This window comes from Notamacropus eugenii, chromosome 5 (assembly GCF_028372415.1).
Source record: "Notamacropus eugenii isolate mMacEug1 chromosome 5, mMacEug1.pri_v2, whole genome shotgun sequence".
Classification (NCBI taxonomy): domain Eukaryota; kingdom Metazoa; phylum Chordata; class Mammalia; order Diprotodontia; family Macropodidae; genus Notamacropus; species Notamacropus eugenii.
Genome location: NC_092876.1, coordinates 40,448,631 through 40,474,704, shown reverse-complemented (window position 1 = coordinate 40,474,704; position 26,074 = coordinate 40,448,631).

The window sequence follows — 26,074 nt, the reverse complement described above, 5'->3', positions numbered from 1 at the left end:
AAAATGCTTTGTTTGGAGATATTTTCCAACAGAATTGAGTGAAGCCCTGCCTTGGCTTTCTTTCCAGGCCAAGCAGTTGATGAATCCATGATTCTACCCACTGACACAGGCCTGAACAAAATTACAAAACCAGCCTTCAAAAGCAGGAAGTCCCAGACTGTCTTGCTGTGAATCTTCAGTACGACCAGGATCAATGGTCCTATTTCTTCTCTGAGATTTCTAGAACACACAACTCAGCAGAATCACATGGTGGGTGCCTTCTTTTATTCTCTTGTTTCCTGTGTTTGTCTTGTCTCCTCAGCTAGGTCATAAACTATAAGATGACAGGAATTAGGTTTTTCCGCTTCTTCACTTTCTCCATATCTCCAGGTCATAAATTAGATAATAGAATTGAGAGCTAAAAGAACCTGAGGGCAGTCTCATCAATCCCCTCTTTTTTATTTCTTTTGTAATTTTTCATTTCAATTAACAAGCCCTGATGTTCCCTCTTTTGTTGATGTGTTTTATTTTTACATTAGAAACCTTTCTAAATTAGTCCTGTTTTCTGAAAGGTTTCTTATAGCAAAGCAAACAAATATCACTAATAATTCAATGATGTCATCTGAAAATGCATACATTTCACTTCTGTAGCATTCTCCTCCTAGACTTCTTCCCTCATTGGGAAGGAAGGAAGGAAGGAAGGAAGGAAGGAAGGAAGGAAGGAAGGAAGGAAGGAAGGAAGGGAGGGAGGGGAGGGAGGGAGGGAGGGAGGGAGGGAGGGAGGGAGGGAGGAAGGAAGGAAGGGAGGGAGGGAGGGAGGGAGGGAGGGAGGGGAAGGAAGGAAGGAAGGAAGGAAGGAAGGAAGGAAGGAAGGAAGGAAGGAAGGAAGGAAGGGAGGGAAGGAGGGAGGGAGGGAGGAAGGAAGGGAAGGGAGGAAGGAGGGAGGGAGGGAGGGAGGGAGGAAGGAAGGGAGGGAAGGAGGGAGGGAGGGAGGGAGGAAGGAAGGAAGGAAGGAAGGAAAGGAAGGAAGGAAGGAAGGGAGGGAGGGAGGGAAGGAGGGAGGGAGGAAGGAAGGAAGGAAGGAAGGAAGGAAGGAAGGAAGGAGGAAGGAAGGGAAGGAAGGAAAGAAGGAAGGAAGGAAGGAAGGAAGGAAGGAAGGAAGGAAGGGAGGGAGGAGGGAGGGAGGGAGGAAGGAAGGGAGGGAGGGAGGAAGGAAGGAAGGAAGGAAGGAAGGGAGGGAAGGAGGGAGGGAGGGGAGGAAGGGAGAGAGGGAGGAAGGAAGGGAGGGAGGGAGGAAGGGAGGGAGGGAGGAAGGGAGGGAGGGAGGAAGGAGGAAGGAAGGAAGGAAGGAAGGAAGGGAGGGAGGAGGAAGGAAGGAGAAGGAAGGAAGGAAGGAAGGAAGGAAGGAAGGAAGGAAGGGAGGGAGGGAAGGAGGGAGGGAGGAAGGAAGGAAGGAAGGAAGGAAGGAAGGAAGGAAGGAAGGAAGGAAGGAAGGAAGGAAGGAAGGAAGGAAGGAAGGAAGGAAAGAAGGAAGGAAGGAAGGAAGGAAGGAAGGAAGGAAGGAAGGAAGGAAGGAAGGAAGGAAGGAAGGGAGGAAGGAAGGGAGGGAGGGAGGGAGGGAGGGAGGGAGGGAGGAAGGGAGGAAGGAGAAGGAAGGAAGGAAGGAAGGAAGGAAGGAAGGAAGGAAGAAGGAGGAAGGAAGGAAGGAAGGAAGGAAGGAAGGATAGAAGGAAGGAAGGAAGGAAGGAAGGAAGGAAGGAAGGAAGGAAGGAAGGAAGGAAGGAAGGAAGGAAGGAAGGAAGGAAGGAAGGAAGGAAGGAAGGAAGGAAGGAAAGAGGGAAGAGGAAGAAAGAACCCTTGCAATAAATATACAGAATCCAAACAAAATCCCACAATGGTCATATTCAATAACATATATCTCATTCTGCATCCTGAGTCAGGAGGTGCTGACCCCCTCATTTTACTAATGAGAAAATTGAGACCTAGGAGGGATGAGTTCACTGCCCAGGGTGGCACAAGTATGGAGCAGGATCTCAGAGCCAGGTCATAGGCACATAGAACTAGAGATGGGAAGGACTTCAAGGGTCATCTGGTCCAACCACCACATTTTACAAGTGAGGAAGCTGAGGCCCAGTATGTTGAAAGGAGGGTATCTTTAGAGCTTGAAAGGACCTCAGAAACCATTTCATTTTTCTAATGATGAAACTGAGACCTAGGAGGGATGAATGCATTGCCCAAGGTCACACAGATATGGGGCAGGACCTCAGAACCAGATCCTCTGACACCAAACGCTAGGTCCTTCCTATTGTACCACACTGCTTCTGAAGTTATTAGAGCATTTGTTATTACCCTCCTTTCACAGACTAGGAAACTGAGGAACTGTGATTTGGAGTGACTCGCCCATGGTTTTATAGCTTTGTTGTTATTCAGTTGTTTCAGTTCTATTCAGCTCTTCATGACCCCATTTGGGGTTTTCTTGGCAAAGATCCTGGAGTGGTTTGCCATTTTCTTCTCCAGTTTATTTTATAGATGAGGAAACTGAGGCAATCAGGCTTAAGTGACTTGCCCACAGTCACACAGCTAGTAAGTGTCTGAGGCTGTATCTGAACTCTCAAAGAGGAATTTTCCTAACTCCAAATCAGGTGTTCTGTCCACTGCATCACCTAACTGCTCTTACAACTAGTAAGTCTCAAAGCCAAGACTGAAACTCAGTTCAAATCTTGGGAAAAGCTATGTAATATTCATATAATAAATTGATGAGTGAGACAATATTCCAACTCAGATCCCCTGACAGCAAAGCCAAGGTGCTCTCTACCACATGCAACTTCCTACTACTCCCTAGGCAGCCAGGTGACCCAGTGGATACAGTGACTGCTGTTCATCCTTCATTCTCAATGTTATCGTGAGCGTGATGTCCTGACTTGGATTCAGCACTAGATTAGAGTGAAAAAGACCTGAGTGTAAATCCTCCCTCAGACCCTTACCAGCTGTGTAACTCTGGACAAGTCACTTCATTTCTGTCTGCCTCAGTTCCTTCTTCTGTAAAAAGAATAATAATAACACTATCTCCCAGAGTTATTGTAAGAATCAAAGGAGATATTTGCAAAGCCTTTTGCAAACCTTTAAGTGTTGTATAAATGCTCACTATTTATACACATATAAACTCCCACTGAACACCTACTAAAATATAATTTAGAATTGGATAGAACCTCAGATCTAATCCAACTAATCCAACCCTTCATTTCACAGATAAGGAACTGAGGTGCAGAAAAGTAAATGACTTGTCCAGACAGCCCATATATATCGCTTGTTCCCTTGGATAAGGACCAAATAAAAAACAAAAAAAAAAAAACATATGAAATTTCCTTTGGAGCAACATGGCAAAGTAAAGAGAATGCAAGTGTTGGGTCATAAAGACTTGGATTCAAATTCCATCTCTGACTGTGAGAGCCTAGGCATATTCCATAGTCTCTATGTAACTCAAGTGGTTTAATGGGACTTACCTGGAAAGTCCTACTTCCACGGGGCATGATCTGCCTTGGTGAAGGGATTCTCCATAATGGAAGGTTCAAAAGCCAATGGGTATTTATATCTATAGTTTCTCTACAGAGGAAAATGTAGCATTCTCCCAGGTCTCCCATCATTCTCTGTGTCTTGATGTCGCTGATGAGCAGAGTAAATGCTCCACCAGGCCCCTAGACCAGATTCTCTGAACAGAGAGAATGGCTCAGGCCTGACCTTAGCTGCATTTGGGTAAGAACCTACTGAATTATTGAATAAAAGAGCAGGAAAAGGACAGAGTATAAGATATAAAAAGCACTTAAAGACCATTTAATATTTGATAGCTGCAAGTGTGAAATCATGTCTAATAGCCAAAGAGCACAATGTTTGGATCCTGACCTTTCCGGGGAGCTGCTCAAGATAACTGTCTCCTTGTTAAAATGAGGACACCCCAAGGACTTCCCTGCTCCTTGTGTGGAGCCCAAGAAGTCACTTGCTGCCCTTCATTAATTGTTGAGCATCCAGAGCTCGGGGAGGTTGAGAGAAAGAGGCACCTGGCTGCACCAAGATGACACTAAAGGACCTCTGGCTTTCTGATCGATATTTTCTCTGTCCAAAAAGCTGTGGAGGAATCAATCAGTTGCTCAACAAACACATAAGTACCTTCTATGTACCAAGTTAAGCAGTTAGTGGGCACCATAGTGCATAGATCACCAGGCCTAGAGTCAAGAAGACTCATCTTCCTGAGTTCAAATCTAGCCTCAGACACTTAACTGGCTGTGTGACCCTGGGCAAGTCACTTAACCATGTCTACCTTAGTTTCCTCATCTGGAAAATGAGCTGAAGAAGGAAATGGTAAACCATTCCAGTACCTTTGCCAGGATATCTTCAAATGGGGTCACCAAGAGTCAGATACAAGTTAAAAAACTGAACAATAACAAATGTACCAAGTATTTATTCTACTAGGTGCTTGGGAAATGAGTACAAAAAAAAACAATTACTGCTCTCAAGGGAATTACATTATAATGGAGGAGACCCCAAGGTGATATACAAAGGTATTCGAAAAGTCTTAGAGCATTTTAAAACTTCTTGAGCTTAAATTATTCAATTTAACGACACTTTCTCTACGTATGATACATGGGCAGTTAGTGCAATGGATAGAGAGCCAGGAAGGCCAGTGTTCAAAACCAGCTTATGACACTTACTAGCTGGTGACCCTGGGTAGATCACTCAACTCTGCCTCTGTTTTCTCATCTATAAAATGAGTTGGAGAGGAAATGACAAACCACTCCAGTATCTTTGCCAAGAAAACCCTAAATAGGGTCATGAAGAGTTAGACACAACTGAAAAAACAGTACACAACCATGATAGAATGTCGCAAAAGTCTTAGTGCATTTAAAAAACTATTTAAGCTTAAAATGGCACCAAGATTTTTGGGATATCTTATGGAGAATAAATATGTAGAAAATGAATACAAGTTGAATAGAGGTTGTTAAATGCAAGAGAGTTGGGGGGGTGGGGCTCCTCCAGTCTCCCTGGTTGTATTCCTCCCTTTTGACTTCAGCAAATTCTGTTTTAGAGGTATATGTTTCAGCCCTGTTGGGAGGGGCTCAGTAGCCTGCCTTTCTCCCTGCCTTCTGCTCCTTCGAGGGTCTCCATTAAGTCACAAAACTTCCCTTTCAAAAGGTCTTCCCTATAAATATCTAAGTATATGTGTCTCTGTGTAAGTGTACGTATGTATCTATATGTGTATGTATATGTATGTATCTATATATGTATGTATATATATGAATATGTATATGTATGTATATATGTGTGTATGTAAATACATATATATAGATATAGATATATAAGATGTATGTGTGTATCTCCTTACTTAATTGTAGTTTTCTTAGGGGAGGGCAGAGAAAGGTGGAAAAAAAAAAGGTAAAAAGTGTACAGCAGAGAACAAAAGAAAACTTACAAAGTAAAGAAAAGATGGACAGCTCTGAACACAAACACAGTGTATAGTATTTATTACATAGGCTTTCTTGAAATGAATATTTATTGCTGTATATTTTGAATCCTCTCTTACATTCTGCTGTACACATGGCAATGCTTTTATTTCTTTTCCTATTTTGTATTTAAGTTTGTAATGTTTCTTTTTCTTTTCTTATTATGTATTTAAACTTTAGCATTTAAGTTTACAATAAATTAATTTCAAGAGGTCTTCTCTTTGATGCACAAAATAAAAGAAGCCTACTGCCTTCAGTATTGATCCATTTCCCTAATTCTTCTGGGAAGCCCCTTTCCAGTCCCAACCACAGACTAGATTGGCTTTCTTTTTGTGACAGAATTAACTAAACTGATAGATGAGGAAAATGTTGGAGATATTTGTCTAGATTTCAGGAAATCATCTGGGAAGTATCTCTCAAGCCATTCTTGTGGAAAGGAGGCAAAGTGTGAGCTAAGAGAGCATGCCAGAGAAGAGACACTACCAATGTTGAGTCAGAAACACCTGAGTTCAAATTCTCCTTCAGACCCTTTCTTGCTGTGTGACTATGGATAAGTCACTAGACCTGTCTCAGCTTGAGTTTCCTTACCAGAATACCTGTATTTATCTAGTAGGGTTGTTGTGAGGATCACACTTATATAAAGTGCTTTGCAAATCATAGATCGCTATAAGTGCCAGCTATAATCAACAAAGGATAATTAGGGGGGTTGGGAGATAGATGAATGATGAAGATAGTTCAAGTCAAGTTGGAAAGTCTCTCCTAGAAGGTTCCTCCTCCTCCTCCCCAGGGATCTGCATTGAATATTTTTAACAATTATTTGAATAAAGGCATAGTTAGCATCCTAATGAAATTAGATCATGGCCCAGGATACTTAATATGTTAGATAACAGAATTAGGGTTCACAAAGATCTCAAAAGCTTAAACAAGATGAAATATAATAGGGAAAATGTCAAGTTTTACACTGAGATTCAAAAAAATCTATTTCCCAAATACAAGATGGGGTGGAGAGGGGAATTATAACTACACAGTTGCTCATCTGAAAAAAAAAATCTAGGAGTTCTAGTGGATAGAAAATTCAATATAAATCAGGGTGTTGGCCCATCCAAGAAAATTAATTCAGTCTTAGGGAGGTATAGGGTGCAGGAACAACTGATCATTCCATTGTCTTCTGTCCTGGTTAGACCACATTTGGAGAATTGTATTCAGTCAGAGTAACCAGAGAAGGAGAATGCTGTAGGTGAAGAGTCTCAAGTTTAAACCATATTGAGATGAATCAAAAGGACTAGCATTGATTTGCTTAAAGAAGAGATTTGGAAGAGGATTCAATAGCTCTCTTTAAATATCTGAAGAGCCTTCGCATGGAAGAATAATTCCATTCTGCTCAGCCATAAAGAGAAACCACCAAAAGGCAGGTTTAGGTTTGGTGTAATGCAAGAAAAACTTCCTAATAATTAGGGCTGTCCCCAAGTGGAATGGGCTGCCTTCTCCCTCAATGGATGGCTTCTAGCCAAGTATTTGTATCCCTAGTGCTTAGCATAGTGGGTGGAACATAATGGGTGTTTAAATGTGTGTTTGTGTGTTCATCCTTCGTTGCCAAAGAAGACCATGCCATCAGAGAAATAATGACATGCACTTGACTTCGTTTTGAGTGAGGGAGGGCTGTGCAGGTCACCAGCCTCACCTCCTCCAGAGCCATCTGAATCCAATGACCAGATATTCATCAGGATGACTGGAGATGACCCAGGATGAGGCATTTGGGGTTAAGTGATTTGCCCAGGGTCATACAGCTAGTGAGTGTCAAGCGTTTGAGGTGACATTTGAACTCAGGTCCTCCTGAGTCCTGAACTGGTGCACCACCTAGCTGCCCCAGGTGTTTTAATAAATGCTTGTTGAAGGCATGAATGAAATTCACAGCAAGAGGTGGGAAGGGGAGAGGAGAGGGGAGTTTTTTCTGCTGGGTGTGGATACTTGTGTTTTAAAAGAAGGAAAGAATGATTATTGTCTTCTTGATTTCAGCTTCTGCAGCACAAACTCCCAGCAGACAGCAAGGAGCAAAGTGGTCTGATTACCCAGAGTACCCAGGAATGGCAGCCACCCTGGAGATGTTATCACAGCCATGCCTGGCTGAGCCAAGAATGAGCCTGGAGCGCTGCCTGAGATGATGCTTTCTGAGTGGGAGAAAATTCAAAGGGAAAGCCTCCAAGCAGTCAGGAAGCATCTGGGGAGGCAGTCCACCAAATGAGTTTGGGAATCAATGCCTAATCCGAAGGTTTATTTGGTGCTGTCCACTCTGATTTGGGAAGAATCTGAGATGTTCATAAATCAAGGGGAAAGGTTGTCTTTCTGATGGCCCTTTGCTCTGTCAATAGCTGGAGAGGAAGGAAGGAAGGAAGGAAGGAAGGAAGGAAGGAAGGAAGGAAGGAAGGAAGGAAGGAAGGAAGGAAGGAAGGAAGGAAGGAAGGAAGGAGGAAATAAGTATTTATTAATACATGATAGGCATTGCACTGGTTGTTGGAGATTGCAAAGACCAAAATGATATAATCTCTGCCCTTAGAGTTTATATTCTAGTAGGAGAGATAGTGTCAACATAAATAAAATGACAAATTCAAGGAAATATGCAGAGTCAGTAGCAGCTGGAGCATGAAAAAAGTTTCCCATGGGAAGTAACACTTGAGCAGTGTTTTAAAGAAAAAGAAGGCTTCTAAGAGGAGCCTTTTCCGGCATGGGAGCACACAGTGCAAAGGCTGGGAGGTGGGAGATGGAAGACTATGTGTAAGGATTGGTAACAATGCTGTGAAATGTGGTTCTTAAGAGGTGAGCTCTGGAGTCAGCAGATCTGGGCTAGGTTCCTGGCTCTGCCCATTTTCTAGCAAGGTGACCCTGGGCAAGTCCCTTTATCTCAAGATATCTCAGTTATCTCTCTGGACATATCTCAGAAATCATGATAATACTCAGGATTTTGTTGTGTTCTCTCCCTCCTTGAGTTTTCCAGAACATTCGTCCAGTGTCTTTCCTTTGTCTCATCACTCCCTACCTTATGTCATTCTTATTTCACGAACGTAGCATCCCTTCTCGATCCAATTCTACCCCGCCCCTAGCCAGATGTGAGATTGTTGAGGACACAGACTTGTTCATTTATTTTTAATCTTTGTATCGCCAAGTCCTGTTATTGATCCAGACCTATGACTTGATGGTGTATGGAGATATGGAATGAGAAAACTCCCCCACCTAACAATGCCGATCAGTTCCTAATCTTCAAGTCTTAGAGAATTACCTGAGGCATTGTGTCCAAAGTCACACAAACAACATGTGCAAAAGGAGGAACTTGTGCCCAGCTGCTCCTGCCTCTAAGGCAAATTCTTTCTCTGGGGTCCTATATTCCCCAACTGCCACTTGAATTGGCAGGCCAGGCCCCCAGAGAATGGCTGCTTCTCTCTCTCTCTCTCTCTCTCTCTCTCTCTCTCTCTCTCTCTCTCTCTCTCTCTCTCTCTCTCTTCTTCCTCTCCCTCTCTCCACCCTCCCTTCCTAGAATCCTCATGAAATTCCCTATAGGTATAGCTCTCTGCTGGGCTCTCAGGGTCAATTTCCTTGTACATCCATTAAGCATCCTTTGCTTAGTGTATCTAGTTCATCCTCAATGTGCCTCTCTACTCTTGATGCATCAGCCATTACTACAATGAGAACATAATTACTTGCCCCAATGGATGCTCTAGACCATTTGACATTCCAGTCTTCACATGTCAAAATAGGGAAGAGGAGAGAATATCACTCTTCTCCCCTCTCCAAAGGCAGTTCCCTTGCAGGAATCTCTTATCACTATATTCAGCTCTACTAAACTGGCCAACTTCTAGAATGTCCAATTTCAAGGGAAGGGGAGGGGAAGGTACGGGAGGGCAGGGAAGGAAGGGGAAGGGAGAGGACGGGAAGGGAGGAAAGGGGAAGGAATGGATCAATAAAACATTTTTAAAGTTCTGAAGTCTTAACCATATTACAGCATCACTACACACACACACACACACACACACACACACACACACACATATACACACACACGGCCATTTTAAATAGTCAAATTTTAAAGGAATTGCTTTAAACCAGGTTTGCTATTGAGATAGTCCAATATAGCTTTTAACTGGGATATCATCCCTTGGTTTATCAATATACTTTTACAGATCTCTAGCTATGGCAGTTAGGTAGATAGAGCACCACACCTAGGGTCAGGAAAACTCACCTTCATCTTCATTGAGTTCAAGTCTGGCCTCAGACACTTCCTAGCTACAGGACCCTGGGCAAATGACTTCACCCTGTTTGCCTCAGTTTCCCCATCTGTAAAATGAACTGGAAAAAAGAAATGGCAAACTGCTTTGGTATCTCTGCCAACAAAACTCCAAATGGGAGCATGGAGAGTTGGACAGGACTGAAAAATGACTGAATAGCAATGACAGCCATGCAGCAGATTCAGAGAGAATGTGAAAAACAGGAGGCCAGCTCTAAACATGGCACAGCTGGTAAAAAAAAAAAAAACAAATCATGACTTGTCAGAGTTTCCAGGTGTGATGAGGCAAAAACCTTATTGTATAGAGTCTGTCTGGCTGCTTGGTTGGATCGTTAGTCTCCTATAGCTCATTTTTCATCTTTACTTCTCTGGGGACTGGTTCATAGTAGGGACTTAATAAATATTTGTTAAATTGAATTCTCCTCAGCTAAGATAAGCCCTTCTAAATAGAATCCCTCGAATCAGTCCCTTGGAAACAACGGCTCCCTGTAGATCTGACTCTGTTCTCAGTGTAATGGACAGAACGCTGCCTTGGAAACCAAAAGCCCTGAGTTCCAATCCCTCTTCTGACTGACTGTGTGACTGAGCAAATCACTTCCCATTTCTGGTATTTAGTTTCTCATCTATAAATTGAGGGGATAGGACTAGATGAGGCATTCTCAAAGTATGGTCCTGAAACCTCTGGGGGTCCTTGATACCCTCTTAGGAGGTGCACAGGATAAAAACTGCTTTCATAATAACACTAGGATGTTTTAATTTCTAATATGTTAAATATCTATAGATATAACCCACATACACAAAAGCTCTTTGGATAAGTCCTCAATAATTTAAGAATGTAAAGGGATCCTGAGACCAAAAAATGGTTAAGAACTAAGAAACCAGAGAAAATGTAAGGTCCCTTCCAATTTAAACTATTATTCTACGAGACAGCACAGTCTAGGGAACAGATTCTCTGCTAATATCTGTAATGAGAAACTAATTCTTCCTTCTTCAGAAAGCAAAAGCCCAAAGACGCTAAAGAAGATTCTAAGTCAGTATTTGCAAGTGTCCCCACAATAGAGACCATGTGGTCTGTTATCTGTGGTACATACATAGACACACACACACACACACACACACACACACATACACACACCTGTGAAAAGGAAGCTTTCTAGAAGGCTGAAGTGAGGATGTTGTATGATGATGACTAGTCACTTTCCCCGAGTCTGTTTCTTGAATAAGAATTTTTCAAGCCCTAAAGTTCCTTAAGACACTGTGTGGGGAGGGAGGACTAGGGATTTTGTGGATATGGGGAACTCCCAGTAAGGAAATTCCCTCTACCAATAGAACAGTTACTCTGTACTTTATGGTCTTAGTTACCTGGGATACTGAAAAGTCCAAACACTTGCCCAGGGTCACATAGCCAGCATGTATCAGAAGCAGGGCTGGAATACAGATCTTTAGGACTTATAGGTGGATTTTCTCCCAGCCACACCAACAGTTTTCAAAGTATGGTCTGCACTCCCCACGTGTCGCTTCACCCTTTCAAGGGGTCTGCAAGGTCAAAACTATTTTCACTATAATATGAAGATATTATTTGCCTATTAAAACTGCTATCTTTTCCAACGACATTTCTGCATAAGGCTGAATTTTCTTCCTATAATTTAACCAAAACAAGACATCACCACAGATTGAATGCAGAAGCAGCTAGGAGAGTCCAGCTGCTGTCCTCTATTAAACCAGATGTTAAAGAGATTTTCAAAAAGATGTAAAACAATACTCTCCTCATTAAATGTTCTTTGCTGAAAAACAAGTTTTCATTAAAGTGATGTTATTTATGTCCATATGTAATCAACGTACTATTGTTTTAAATGAATAACTGTTCAATTTTAATTTCAAGTATGGTAAATATTGATAGAGACAACCCACATAAACAAAAACTCTTTAGAGTTCCCAATCATTTTTAAAAGCATAAAGGGCAAAAGTTTAAGAGTGGCTATCATGATGCCTCTCTCAGTGAGGACTTAAATATCTGAATTAAACTGAATTGAATTGAATTGAATTGGAGAGTATATATAGCATCTCATTCCCAAAGGATGATTAACGCATTTTCAATGGAATTCACAAGTCAGGAGTAGATGCAATTTCTTTGGAAGCTAAATTCCCCCAAGTAACTTCTTCTGTCTTCAGTCATCACTGTGTGATTAGACCAATACCAAACTGAGGAAACTAAACCTTTGGAAGTCTTTCCATTGTTTCCATGTCTAACCCTAGTGCCACCTCAACCATGAAGCTTTTCTGGTTCCCATCCCACTCCACCCCCAAATGAATGAGATGTCCTCCTCCTCAAATTCCTCATCCAACTTCAGGCTTCTCCCTTACTCTCAGAACATTCTAATTTGTATTCGGATTAGCATAATACCATTGTCTTACATCACTCAACAAGTATTTATTAAACATTTGCCATATGTCAGTTACTGTGAAGATTTAAAGAAAAAAAATTTTCCTTGAGAATAGCTCTGGAGTCAGAGGCCCTATAATCAAATCACACTTCTCATTTGTATTCACTATGAGGTCTTGGACAAGGCTCTTCACCTCCCCAGGCCTCAGTTTCCCCATCTGTAAAATGTACTAGATGGTCTCTTACTCCTCTTCCCGCTCTAAACCTATAATCTTATCCTTTCATCTTGCTTCTCTCTCAGCACTAGGGACAGGGCCCTGCACATAGGAGGTTCTTAGTAAGTATTTAACTGAATTGCTTGTGGAATAGTGGGTCTTTTCCAAGCAAAGGGCAGGGTCAACAGGAACTTTGTTGGCCCAGCATATTCTGGGCAGTAAGTCTTCCTGGTAATGTTTCTAGTTAAGTTAGCCAAGTATTCTGTGTACCTTCTCTCACTGGAACCTAATAATAAACCTATCAGGTAGGTAGTACAAGCATAATCCCCACTTAATTGTTTAAGAAACTAAGACTTTGAGAGGTGAAGTCATTTGCCTACGGTCATAGATCTAGTAAGTGTCTGAGGCAGAATTCAAACCCAAGTTTTCCTGACTCCTAGTCCAGTGCTCTATTCACCATGGTAGGCTGCCTCTCAGGTCAAAGTCTCCCAGCAAGATTTTGGGATTACTTTAAAAGGGGAGCAAAGCCTTGTTTAAAGCCTCAGCTACAATGGAAAAATCAGAATTGATGGGCTTTGTTTACTTTCAGATCAATGACAATTCCTTTGGGAAGCTCAAACTAGGCTGCCTACAGCCCAGTGTTTCTCAGTGACTGGGTCTATCTGTGGCATGGAGCTTGGGGTTTGCTCAGCAGTTACCATATCTGCTGCACAGTATGCCAGGCTCTCTTCTCTGATCTGTGCTGGCTGTGGTGTCTTTGCAACTCACTTCTGACCACTAAGAGTAAACGATGGCACAGAGCAAACATAGTACTCAGTCAAGCTTTATGGATTGTAAAAGTGAATCTAAGGCACCTACACTGGTATTATTATCATTAATCAAAAATTAATGATAATAATAACAGCTAACATTTATGTAGCACTTGCAGGTTTGCAAAACACTTTGCAAATAGTCTCATTTTATCCACACAAAAAGATAGGTTCTATTATTACCCCCATTTTACAGGTGAAGAAATTGAGGCAGACAGAAGTCAAGTAACTTTGCCAAGGTTACACAGCTAGCAAGCATCTGACTTGAACTCAAGTCTTCCTAACTCCATGTCTTGGATCCGTTGGACCACCTGGTAGCCTTCATTTTAGACACTAGTACATAAAAAAGGCACTAGAGAGAAGGAGATCATAGATTTAGAAATGCAACAGAGCTTTGATGCCCACCCCTCCTCATTTTACAGAAGTGGAAACTGTAGCCCAGAGATTTGAGAGTGATCAGGATTCACCCTCAGGTCTTCCTGACTCCATGTCCAACACTTGACTGTGCCCAGCACCCTCGCTAGCTGCCCCTAGCTGGCTCTTGGCAAAAGTAGGAATCAACCCCAGGGCTTCTAACTCCTAGTCCTGTGTTATCCCCACTTTGAGAGTCTGAGACTTGACAGCCTTGAGAACTGTTGCTAAATTTTTAGCCTTTTGCTTTCTCTTGAAACTTCTTGCTCTTTGTCAGGGAAGGTTTACAGCTTCTTGCTCAGAGTATTTTTCTTTGCTGATGAGAGCAAGCAATGTTGATCAGCATGGCCTATTTGCACTGAAGATTTGTTTTCTTTGCAAGGCACATTCTCCGGTCCCTCAGATCCCTCAGTCACACCTTGAAAGGGCACTAGAATGTCAGAAGTCTTCCTGAGGGCTCGTGGAAGAGGTTGGGGAAAGCTCTTGGAAGGAACACTTCAAGAGTGTGTCAGGCAAGGGTAACCAAGGGGGACAGCCAAGTCTCTCTCCCTTAGCCCTGGTGGAAAACTGCCGAAAGGTCAAAGATCCTAGGATTATGCTACTACTTTCTCAGGTACTTGAGATAAAGCACAAAACAAACTAAAGCCCCTTTCTTCCTCAGCATTTCCCCATGAGCTGAGCCACCCTTCAAAAAGAACAGAAGAGGAGGCAGCTAGGTGGATCAGTGGATAGAGCAACCCACCCATCCAAATGGATTGGACTAGTTGGCTTCCATTGTCTTTTCCTGCCCTAAGTCTACAGATGAAACTCCACCTCCTATGCTCCCTCCTCCCTTCTGCCTTTGAGATTCCCTGACTTCTTTCAGACTCAGTTCTGTCTCCCCATACCCTTAGTGACTAGTGTCTTCCTCTCTAAGAAAACCCTCCACCTACCCTGTATGTGAAAGCTAGGTGGAACTGCAATGGATGGAGTGCCGGTCCTGGAATCGGGAAGACTCATCTTCCTGTACAAATCTGGCCTCAGACACTGACTAGTTGTGTTACCCTGGGCAAATTGCTTAATCCAGTTTGCCTCATTTTCCTCAGTTGTTAAAAAAAATGAGCCAGAGAAGAAGATGGCACACTACTTCAGTATCTCTGCCAAGAAAACCCTAAAGAGGGTCATGAAGAGTCAGACACATCTGAAAACAACTGAATGAAATCAACATACCTTGTTATTTACCTCAAAGTGTAGTCTGGGGATGAATGATCATGTCTCTCCTGTTAGATTTGTAGCTTCTTGAGGGGAGGGACTGTTTTTGTTTTGGGTTTGGGGTTTTTTTTCCCTTCTTTGTAATCTCAGCACTTGGCACATAGTAGGTATTTAATAAATGCTTGCTGACTATCTTTGTGTTGGCTGTCTCCTATGCCTGGAATGTTACCACTTCTCATTTCTGCTTCTATACTTTCCCTGGCTTGTTTCAGAACTCAATTCAAGTTTCACCTTCTTTCCCAGTCCTCCCCACTGCAAGAGCCTTCCCCTCCAAGACTACCATTCATCTACTCTCAAGTCCCTTCTCACTCAAAATCTATGATCCTGTATTCCAGATATGTCACATGTATTATAGGCAGCTAGGGAGAGAAGAAAATGACAAACCACTTCAACATCTTTGTCAAGAAAACCCCAAATGGGGTCAAGGAGAGTCAGACATGACTGAAAAACAACTTACCAGCAAAGTGGTACATTGGTTAAGAATGCTGGGCTTCAAGTCAGGAAGAACTAAGTTTAAATCTCCCCTCAGACACTTACCTTGGACAAATCATGTCACATCTCTTAGCCTCAATTTCTTGAGCTATAAAATAGGGATGCTAATAAATACCTACATCCCAGGGTTGTTGTCAGGATCAAATGAAATATATGTGTGTGTATATATGTATATGTGTGTGTACATACCTATGTATCTATGTATGTACATACATGTATGTGGATATGTGTATGATATGTGTGTATAAATAAATTTTTTATTGTCATATATACATACATATAGCTCTTTGCAAACCTTAAAGGGCTATTATTTACACATTGTCTCCATTAGTTTGTAAGTTCCTTGCGACCAAGCTCTGTTTTTTGTATTTTTCCCTTCCTTTGTATCCCCAGCCTTTGTGCAGTGTCTAGTTCACAGCAAACACTTCCTAAATGCACATTGACTGATGATGACTGATTACTTGATGACCCTTTCACTGTCCTGCTACCTACTACTGCTTCAGAAGTGGTGATCTCCCACTCTCATGCCTCCTGGCACAGGCAATGAAATGTCCTCTGTCAAAACGTATAAATCTTTCTTCTTTCCCCCCAGAGTCTGTGGATGCAGATAATGATCTATCTATATTCATAAAACCATTGTTCAGAAGATTAATTAAAAGACTGGAGTATTTTTAACCATCTGTACTAATTTGGGGGGAGAATTTAGAAATGTAATTGTATCATCTGCAACAGAGAAATTTACATAGCCTCCTTTTGGAATCAGAATATTAATAAGTCTCCCAAAGAGACTCAGCAACTTGGGCAAATTAATGTTGCTGATGTTCCTAAATTGTCCAAATTAAATGGAGATAATTCGAAACCTTTAGCTGATAGGAGGACTGTGTGCCCCAGAAGAAGAATAACCCTGTACTGTAAAAACAAGTCAAAGATTTTTAGAGTCTGTGGGAAAAGCTCTGGATTGGAGAGAACATTGGTTCGAACCTCTTGACTCTGTCATCAGTGTGAGTTAAACCAACTCAGTTTACCATCTTTGGTTTCTTTATATATCACATTAGGGCACTGGACTAAAATTACTTTCCAAATCCTTTCCTATGACCCCTGAAGCCACTTACACCAAAACCCTCATGTTATAAATGCAGAATCACACAGTTAGTAACTGGCAGAGCTGAGATTTGAACCCTTGGTCTCTAGATGGAGGGCTCTTTCTAATATATCTTACAAGAATATAGATTATGAGCCAGCCTTCAAGGGCACTGGGATCCAGAGAGGTCACAAATGACTTGCCCAAAGTCACACAGCAAGTCATAGAATCAGCCTTCTCTAACCATTCTTTCCTCTTTGGAGCCCAAGGCCAACACGACAGAGATTCACAGAGCAAGTGAGTAGGTAGCTGTACATCCTAACATAGTCATAGAATCTGAAGGGTCCTCAAAGCCCAAGCAGAGCCCTCTATAACATCTGTGAAAAGGGATCACCTAGCATCTGCTAGAAGGCCTCCAACGAGGAGAAATCCACCCTCTCCCAAGACAATGCATTCCACTTTGGACAGCCCTAATTGGTATTATAAGCTTGTCTCCTATTTCCAGGCAACCAAATGGCACAGTGGATAGAGTACTAGGCCTATAGTCAAGAAGATCTGAGTTCATATTCAGCCTCAGACCTTCATTAGCTGTGTGGCAAGTCACTTAACTGCTGTTTGCCTTAGTTTCCTCATCTGTAAAATGGGAATAATTATAGCGGTAGCTAGGATAGAATGCTGGATCTGGAGTCAGGAAGACTCCTCTTCCTGAGTTCAAACCTGACCTCAGACACTTACTAGCTCTGTGACCCTGGGCAAGTCACTTTAGCTTGTTTGCCTCAGTTTTCTCATCTGGAAAATGAGCTGGAGAAAGAAATGGCAAACAGCTCCAATATCTCTGCCAAGAAAATCCCAATGTGGGTCACAAAGAGTCAGACACAACTGAAAAACAATTGCTATGAGGATCAAATAAGATAACATTTCTAAAGCACTTAAGCACAATGCCTGCCTACATAAAGTAGGTGCTATCTAAATGTTAGCTATTATTATTACATCTTCATTAAGAATCACAGAATCTCAGAGGGAAAAGGAACTTCAGAGAGCACCTAGTATAAAAGTAGCAGAACAAGACTTTCCCCTATGACATACCTGACAGATGGTTATCCAGTCAGCCTTTGCTTAGAAAGACTTCCAAGAACAGGGAACTCACTATCTCCCAATGGAACCCATTGTACTTTGGGACAGATCTAAAGGTTAGGAAGGTTTTCTTGACGTCTAACCTAAATCTGTCCTCTGACTTGTCCCTCTGGGGCCAATCAGAATAAATCTAGTGTCTCTTCTATGTGACTAATAATCATTATGCCCTAATTCCCTTTCCCTCTGGTTTATCAACATCCCTCCTAAAAATCCCGTACAGTGTTTCAAACAGAATCTGACCAGGGCAAAATGCAGAGGAATTACTACCTTCTTGATCCTAAACAACATGCCTCTCCATCTGCTCCCTCCACGAGGGCCATATTGCTTGATAGGCATGGATAAGCATACTCATGCAGGTGCTAGGAAAGAGTTCTCTATTGTCTCTCAGTCTTCTCCATCCTGCCCCTGTGAATTTCATGAACCACAGACTGGCATCTTGGGAGTAAAGTCAGTTGAAAGGAATTTTCTTACCTTAAGTCAAAGATAAGCCTCCACTAAAGCAGCTTTTTCAAAGGACAGGCTTATAAGATTATGAATTTAGAGATGAAAGGCATTTTAGAAGTCATCAAGTCTAGCTCTTTTCATTTTACAGATTAGGAAACTAAAGCCCACAGAGATTAAATCACCTGTCCAAGTAATATAAGTAATTTATGTGCCAGGATTTGAACTCAAATCTTACTACCACCAAGTCTAGTGTCCTACTCACTATACCACGTGGACTCTTATGTGAACTAAAGGGATTTTCAATTAGCTGGCTAGCTAGTCTACATCACAAAAAGGCCACTAAGTTAAGTGGTTCTCAAAGTGTGATCTGAGGACCCTTGGGGGTCCTCTGAGAGTCTGTAAGGTCAAAATTATTTTCATAATAATAAGATTAATTTGTCTATTAAAATACTCCATTTCTAAGTACATATCTGTGTGAAGCCAGACTTATTCAACTTAAACATATCACAACAGATTGAATGTTAAAGTAGATAAAAGAACCCAATTGTTTTCTCTTAAACCAGACAACATTAAGGATATGTGCAAAATATGTAAAATAATGCTACACTTCTCACTAATATTTTGTTTCATTTAATTTTCCATTAAAATGTCATTTATGTTAACTTATAATGTGTTCTTATCATTATTTTTAAGTAAATTAATAATAATTTTAATTATTATTTTATTATTAATTTTTATTTAATTATAATTATATAATTATAATAATTATTAATTATTTAATTTAAAATAATAATAATTTTAAATTTTACCAGTTTTCAAGTGTAATATTGTAAATCTTTATAGGCACAACTCACACAAATAAAAGCTCTTTGGGATTTTCAGTAAATTTTTCAGAGTAGAAAGGGGTCCTGAGGCCACCTCTACTCCAGGTCTATAGACAGCTGATACATCCTTCCTTCCTTGGGTTAAAAAGCCTTGTAACAGATGTAGACCAGCAGGTGGCAGCAGAGAACAGTGACAGTGCAGCCAATATGCCCAACACAATTACCTCACTCCAGGACATTTAAAGCTCCCTTCTTGAGATCTAAGTTGCCCAGCCACCTGCACTCCCTAACTTTGTTCATTCCCTATCTATATACCCCTCCATGCAAGTTCCTTGGTTGCACTAGTCCTTGTACATGTCCCTGCCCAGTTAGTGATATGATCATCTATGGGACAGATTTTCTCCTTCAAGAGGAGCTGAGATCCTCCTGGTCACTTAATCTTATTAAGGAGGGGCTGCCTTTAAAAACGCACCTCAGCACCTTCTCTTAGAGAGTCAACAAATGCACTGAAAGGTAAAATAACTGTGTCCAGGGTCACAGGTATGTGGGAGAGGGAGACTTGCATCCACTATTTCACACAAGAGAAGGAAACACTAGCTTTTCTTAATGGGTTTGGGTTTTCAAGCCTGTGAATGTTCACTTCTCAAACAAGAGAACCAAATCAGTAAACCAAACCACTCTCTGGAAAGTCTGCCTTCTCCCATTCCTATGCCTGACAAGACTCTCCCCAAAGCCAGTCATTCTTTCTAGCTCTCGTATTTCTTTATTTCCCTCAGTCTTCTGAAGTCTGAACTCATGATGCTCCATTACAGGGGAACTTTACCCGGAGCTAAATAATGAATGCAGAAGATCAGAGGAATCAGACACAACCAATGTTCAGAATATGAGATTGAGGCACGCTTCTGCAAAGGGTGTATGTTAAGTCTGCCGTCCACCAGAGCTACCCAGTAAGAATTCTAAAGCTTTTTCCTGAATCTCTGAGCTGCAGTCCTTCCACAGGGTCTTCTAAGGATGTTAGTGAATCATAGAGGTGGCTAGGTAGAGAGAAAGCTCTGCCTAAAGTCAGAAAGACATGAGTTCAAATCCAGCCTCAAACACTTACTAGCTGTGTGACCCTGGGCAAGTCATTAAAATTCTGTCTGCCTCAGTTCCCTAAAATGTAAAATGAGGCTCATAATAGCACTTATCTCATAGGATTATTGTGAGGATCAAATGAGATACCTGTAAAAGTGCTTAGCACAAGTTCTTTGGCACATAGTAGGTACTTCATAAACATTTGCTCCCTTCCTCCATAAACCCAACATAAGTCAAAGGTAACAAGGCAGTCAAATGCTGCATTAAGGGAGTTGTGGTTTCCAGAATAAAGCAGATAAGAATCCACCTGTAGTCTGTCCTGGTCAGACCACATTTGGAGGCCTATGTGCCACTGCGGTATTGTAGTTTGAGAAGCATATCAACAAATCAGAGCATGCCTAGAAGAGCATGGCCAGAAAAATGAGAACACTGGAGATTGACAAGAAGAGAGACTTAGCCAGCAGGTAAACAATACTTCTTAAACACTTACTATGCGGAGGCACTAGGCTAAATTCCAAAGATACAGATACAAGCTAAAAGAAAGTAGTGCTTGTCCTCAAGGAGCTTACATCCAAATGACATATATAAAAGGGAGCTAAAAACCAGGGCTGGGGAGAGGGTACCATCATGGTACCAAAGTTCAGAGAGTCCAAAGCACAGCCAGAAAGGGAATGAAGCCTAACCAGCCTGTGTCCATCGCCAAAACAGAGTCCTCAGAAGGGGCTCAGAGAGGAGAAGGGAGCCAGAATGGTGGAGGGAGGAGACTGCAAGGTCTGGAGAAAGGGCCAGGATGAGAGAGTAGTTGAGTTACCATGTCAAAATCCTTCCAATCAGGAGCACCATTGAGAAGGGTATGGCTGGCCCAGAATTCAATTAAACTTCCCCTAGAAGAGTTTATAGCCATTTGAGTACAGAAAATGGAGAACAAATCTACTACTTGAATACTTTGTATTTTCAATGCAATTTCATGTTTTAATTAAATATTTTGGCTATTCAATTAATGAATCTTGCATTGTCTGATAGCAGGGAGTCCTACACCAGATAGGGGCTTGACCAGTGATTTGCATAATTGATTGTCCGGAAACAGCTACAGTGAATGTGGAATCAAGGGATTCCAGAGACAGAGTCCTCAGAATTCTGTTATTACAATAGAACTATAGATTTGCAGGTGAAAGGAACCTTAGATAACATCTAAATTCAAATCATTCATTTTACAAATAAAACTGAGGCCCTTAGAGGCTACTTTATTATTAGAGCCTCAAACCTAGGCCCTCCAACTCTACACCCTGTATTCTTTCCAATACTATCCACTGCTACCAAAAAAAATGTATGTAATAAATGATGATGATGGCAGTGGTGGTAGTGATGCTTAATGAAAGACAGTCTACCATTGTGGAACGGACTAGTAGAAAGGGCACTGGAGGTGTTGACAAATGGCTTTGATTCAAATCTCAAGTGTAGACAAATGACTTTGGTCCAACTCCCAGTTCTTAACTTACCAGCCATATGACCTGGGGCAAGCCACCTAACTCCCTGAGATGAATTTCCATTTTTGTTAAATAAAGACAGGAATATTTTCATCACCTGACTCACAGGGTTATCATGCAGAAAGCATTTTGTAAGTCTTCCAGTACCATTGAAACATGAGTTATGTGGATGGTATACTTTTATCCTTTCTTTCCTATCTAATCCATAAGCTATTGGAAGGCTGAAGACTATTTCCTATATTTTACCCAGCTGAGCACACCAGCCATCTTCCTGTTATCCACCCTGACACTGCCCTCCAGTCCCAGGACCTCCAGAAATCATACCCTGGAGGACTAAATCCACTTAGGTTCTAGAATTCCCACCCTAGGTCCCTTCACTGCCTTAATTCGTGAGTGCAAACTCACACAGCCCACTATATCTACTTAGCCCCACCTCTCCTTCACATTCCACCTCATCTCATACCCAGGCCATCTAGTCATCATCCACCTTAAATCCTACACTCTCCCCTTTCCCTCCTCCCCTCCCCATCTCTAGATTTCTACCACTTGCTCAAGGAGATACATTCAAAACATTACTACCATGCTCCCAAGTCAAGACATCAAATGTCATCAGTCCTCTTCAAAAGTGAAGGGTGAACAACCACTTCCACTAGAAAGGATCACTCTTTCAACTCCTTAGATTCCACTCACCATCCCTTTGAGTTCCCAGACCTGTGACACCACTCCCTGGTTACCACTCTCAAAGATGTATCATCCAGTCCAGAGGTAGGGAACCTGAATTTTGTTCTGTGAAGTTTGGATTCAGCCAAAGGGCCATGCTTGAGGACCTAGAGAGCCATATGCGGCCTTGAATCTAATCTCTCTCTCTCTCTCTCTCTCTCTCTCTCTCTCTCTCTATCTATCTATCTATCTATCTATCTATCTATAAAATATATATGCATATATATGTATATATACATATATGTGCATACATATATGTGTATATATATACATATGCATGTGTATACATGTGTGTATATATATAATTCCTATTATAACATAAGCTCCCTGAGGTCAGAGACTATCTCACTTTTGTACTTGTACCCCCAGGGTTTAGCATAGTACTTGGTATACAGTATGTGCCAGGCAGTACAGTGGATATATCAAAGACCTGAGTTCAAATTCAGACTCCAAGACTCACTAACTGTATGACCTTGGCTGGCTGGGCAAGTCAATTAACTTCTGTCTGCCTCAGTTTCCTCAACTGTAAAATGGCATAATATTAATAATGTATTATTAACATAATTTTATATATTAATGTTATTATTATTATTGTTATATTATATAATAATATAATAATACTCGTAACATGCTTTGTAAACCTTAAAGAGTTTTATAAATGCTATTGATTATTATTGATTGGTTTTCTCATTCACTCATTCATTCAGAGGACGGAGCCCAGCAATGTAATTCAATTCAACAAACTAGTATGAAGCACCAGCTACGTGCTCTACTCGGATTGGAGGATGTGTGTGTTTATCCTTCACTGCCAAAGAAGACCATGCCATCAGAGAAATGATGACATGACTTGCACTTGACTTTGAGTGAGGGCGGGCTGTGCAGGTCACCAGCCCCACTTCTCCTCCAGAGCCATCTGAATCCAGTGACCAGATATTCATCAGGATGACTGGAGATGACCCAGGATGAGGCAGTTGGGGTTAAGTGACTTGCCCAAGGTCACACAGCTAGTGAGTGTCAAGTGTCTGAGGTGAGATTTGAACTCAGGTCCTCCTGACTCCTACACTGGTGCTCTATCCACTGCACCACCTAGCTGCCCTGGATTGGAGGATATGGGATAAAAAGAAGCCATCCAGGTGTCCCCATCCAGCCATCCAGGTGTTCCCATCCCACTGGGGGGAAGATGGGGACATGTCTGAGCAAGCTCATACCAGGGGCTCACTGCCTCTTGTTGATCCCAGGACCCTCTTCTTCCACCATAGCCTAAGCCTGCTCATATCCAAGTCCCCTTTGACTTCCAAAAGAGATTCCACATGTCTTGCCCCAACGATATCCATACATCAAAAACAGAGCAGAAAGATTGCTCAAAAACCCCCAACCCAGGAAAGTCTAGAGAAGTCATATTTGGCACTAAGTAGAAACTGGGAGGGAAAGGGACAATCATAAATGTGTTTTCCTCTCGGCTTACTCATGGAAATAAATGTATTTTCAAGTGACCTCTTTCTTTCCTTTTTTTTTTAAACTATGCTTCAGGGCTTAGTGATATACTTATAGGGACTCCTTTCCTGACTACCTGCCTGCCTGTTTCTTCCTAGAATTATAGACAGCATATCTCTGGAGGCTTAGCCCATTTTTAAGTATCACTCGAACAGCTTCACGGAACTGTGAGTGCCTCTTTTTGGATCAAACTATGCCAGTAGCCCTGAGGAGTCAAAATATAACTGCCCACAACTAGCTTGTAATCTAAGAGACAAAAAAGAAATGTAAAAAGAAAAAAAAGTTAAGCAACGATAAGGGTCAAAACTACAGGAATCACTCATTCATTCATTCAAGATGTTTTAAGTACGTATTATGTAGCAGTGACTAATAAAAACAGCTAACATTTTGTGTAGCACCTATTATGTGCCAGGCACTGCGCTAGGAATTTGAAAAATATCGTCTCATTTGATTCGCACAACTTTGGGAGGTAGGCGCTATTATCATCCTCATTTTATGTTTATGTGTGTATACGTCATCTCATCTGATAGAATGCCATTTATTTGAGATCATCTCTTTCATTACTGACTTTGTCTCCCCAGCCACTTAGTCCATGCACATAGTCGGTGCTTAGTAAATAAGGAATGAGGAAACCAAGGCAAACAAAGTCTAAGTGATTTACCCAAGATCACACAACTAAGTGTTCAAGGCTGGATTTGAACTCAGGTCTTCATGACAGCAGGTACAGCAATCTATGCACTTAGTTGCCACTATAACTGTGTGCCAAACTATGTGGTAAAGGAGGTACAAAGTTTAAATAAGACCTTGAAGGCTAGGAAAAATTTAAGATGCCAACATAGGTAAATATAACTAATCCACAAGTACTTATTAAGCACCTACTATGTGCATGGGCTAAGTGACTGGGGAGACAAAGTCAGTAATGAAAGAGATGATGATCTCAAAGAAATGGCATTCTATCAGGTGGGATGATGTACACATACAGATAAGAAATACACATAAAATGTACGCAAGGTTGATTTGGAGAGCAGAGATGAGCTAGCAGTGGTGACCAGGTCCAGGAAAGGTCTTGTGTGGAAGGTGACACATGAGCTGACTTTGGGAAGAAGCTGGAGGACAAAGCTAGGAAGGAAGGTTTCTGAGCACTGGGCATAATGGACCACTCCTTAACATCAAGATGGAAGTTGGTATGCCATGGATGGGGAACTACCCGTAAAAAGGCAATCTAGACTTGCAAGTAGATCTCATGAGGGAAAGTGAGGTGAAGTAAATCTGTAATATTAGGTGGGAGCCTGATGGTTCAAATGTTTGAAAGAAGAGTTTGCATTTATTCCTGGAGATAATAGGGAACCAGTGGTACAGTGGACAGAGCACTGGGCTTGGAGTCAGGAAGCTCTGAATTCCAATCCAGCCATTGACATTTGCCAGCTGTGTGACCCTGGACAAGTCATTCAACCCTGTTTGCCTCAGTTTCTTCATCTGTAAAATGAACTGAAGAAGGAAATGGCAAACCACTCCAGTATCTCTACCAAGAAAACCCCAAATGGGGTCATGAGGAGTGAGATATGACTGATGACTCAACAACAACAACAAAGAGCTTATTGAATGGCGGGAGGGGGAGTGTAACAAGGTCAGGCTTTAGGAACATCCCTTGAGTAACTTTACAGAGGATGAATTGGAGAGGGGAGGGCCTAGAGGAATGGATACCAATTAAGGGGCTTCTGCACCAATAATACACAATGTTGTATGATAAGAGCATTCAAGAGTTGCAAAATAACATCTGAGATTTAATGAGGAAAGTCATCACCAAACAGAAGGAGGAGAAAAGTTTCCCCTGGCAGAGGTGGTACCTCAAAGATGAGTAGGAATGTGGCAAGAAGAAAAAGAGGAGGCATCCCAGGGAGAGAGAGCAGCATGGAAGCTGGAGAGCACAACGTATGTTGAAGGGTAGAAGAGAACCTAATTTTTGTATGTATAGAGCCTGTGAGGAGAGTGAGATGCAATAAAACTGGAAAGACAGGGAATACCACACTATGAAGGATCTAATGGCATTGGCTTGGGGGGTAGTAGGGAGCCACGGAGGATTGTTGACATAAAATCATAGGTTTAGAGCTGGAAGAGGCCTCAGAGCCAGCCTAGTCCAACCCTTTCATTTTATAGAAGAAGAAGCGAGGCTGACAATGGTGAGGTGATCTGCCCAATCCAAGAGTCTTCCTGCCTCAATGCACTGCCTTCATTCATTGAGGAGAAAGCACCTGCTCCTAGTAGGTACCTAATTCAATTTTGCTGCTTAACTGGTAGGATATGAAGTGTGAAGAAGGAAGTGGCAAAGATTACACTCAACTTTCAGTGGAAGACAGAGTAAATGGTAGGGAAGAAGGAAGGAAGGAAGGAAGGAAGGAAGGAAGGAAGGAAGGAAGGAAGGAAGGAAGGAAGGAAGGAAGGAAGGAAGGAAGGAAGGAAGGAAGGAGGGAAGGAAGGACAGAAGGAGGGAGGGAGGAATGAAAG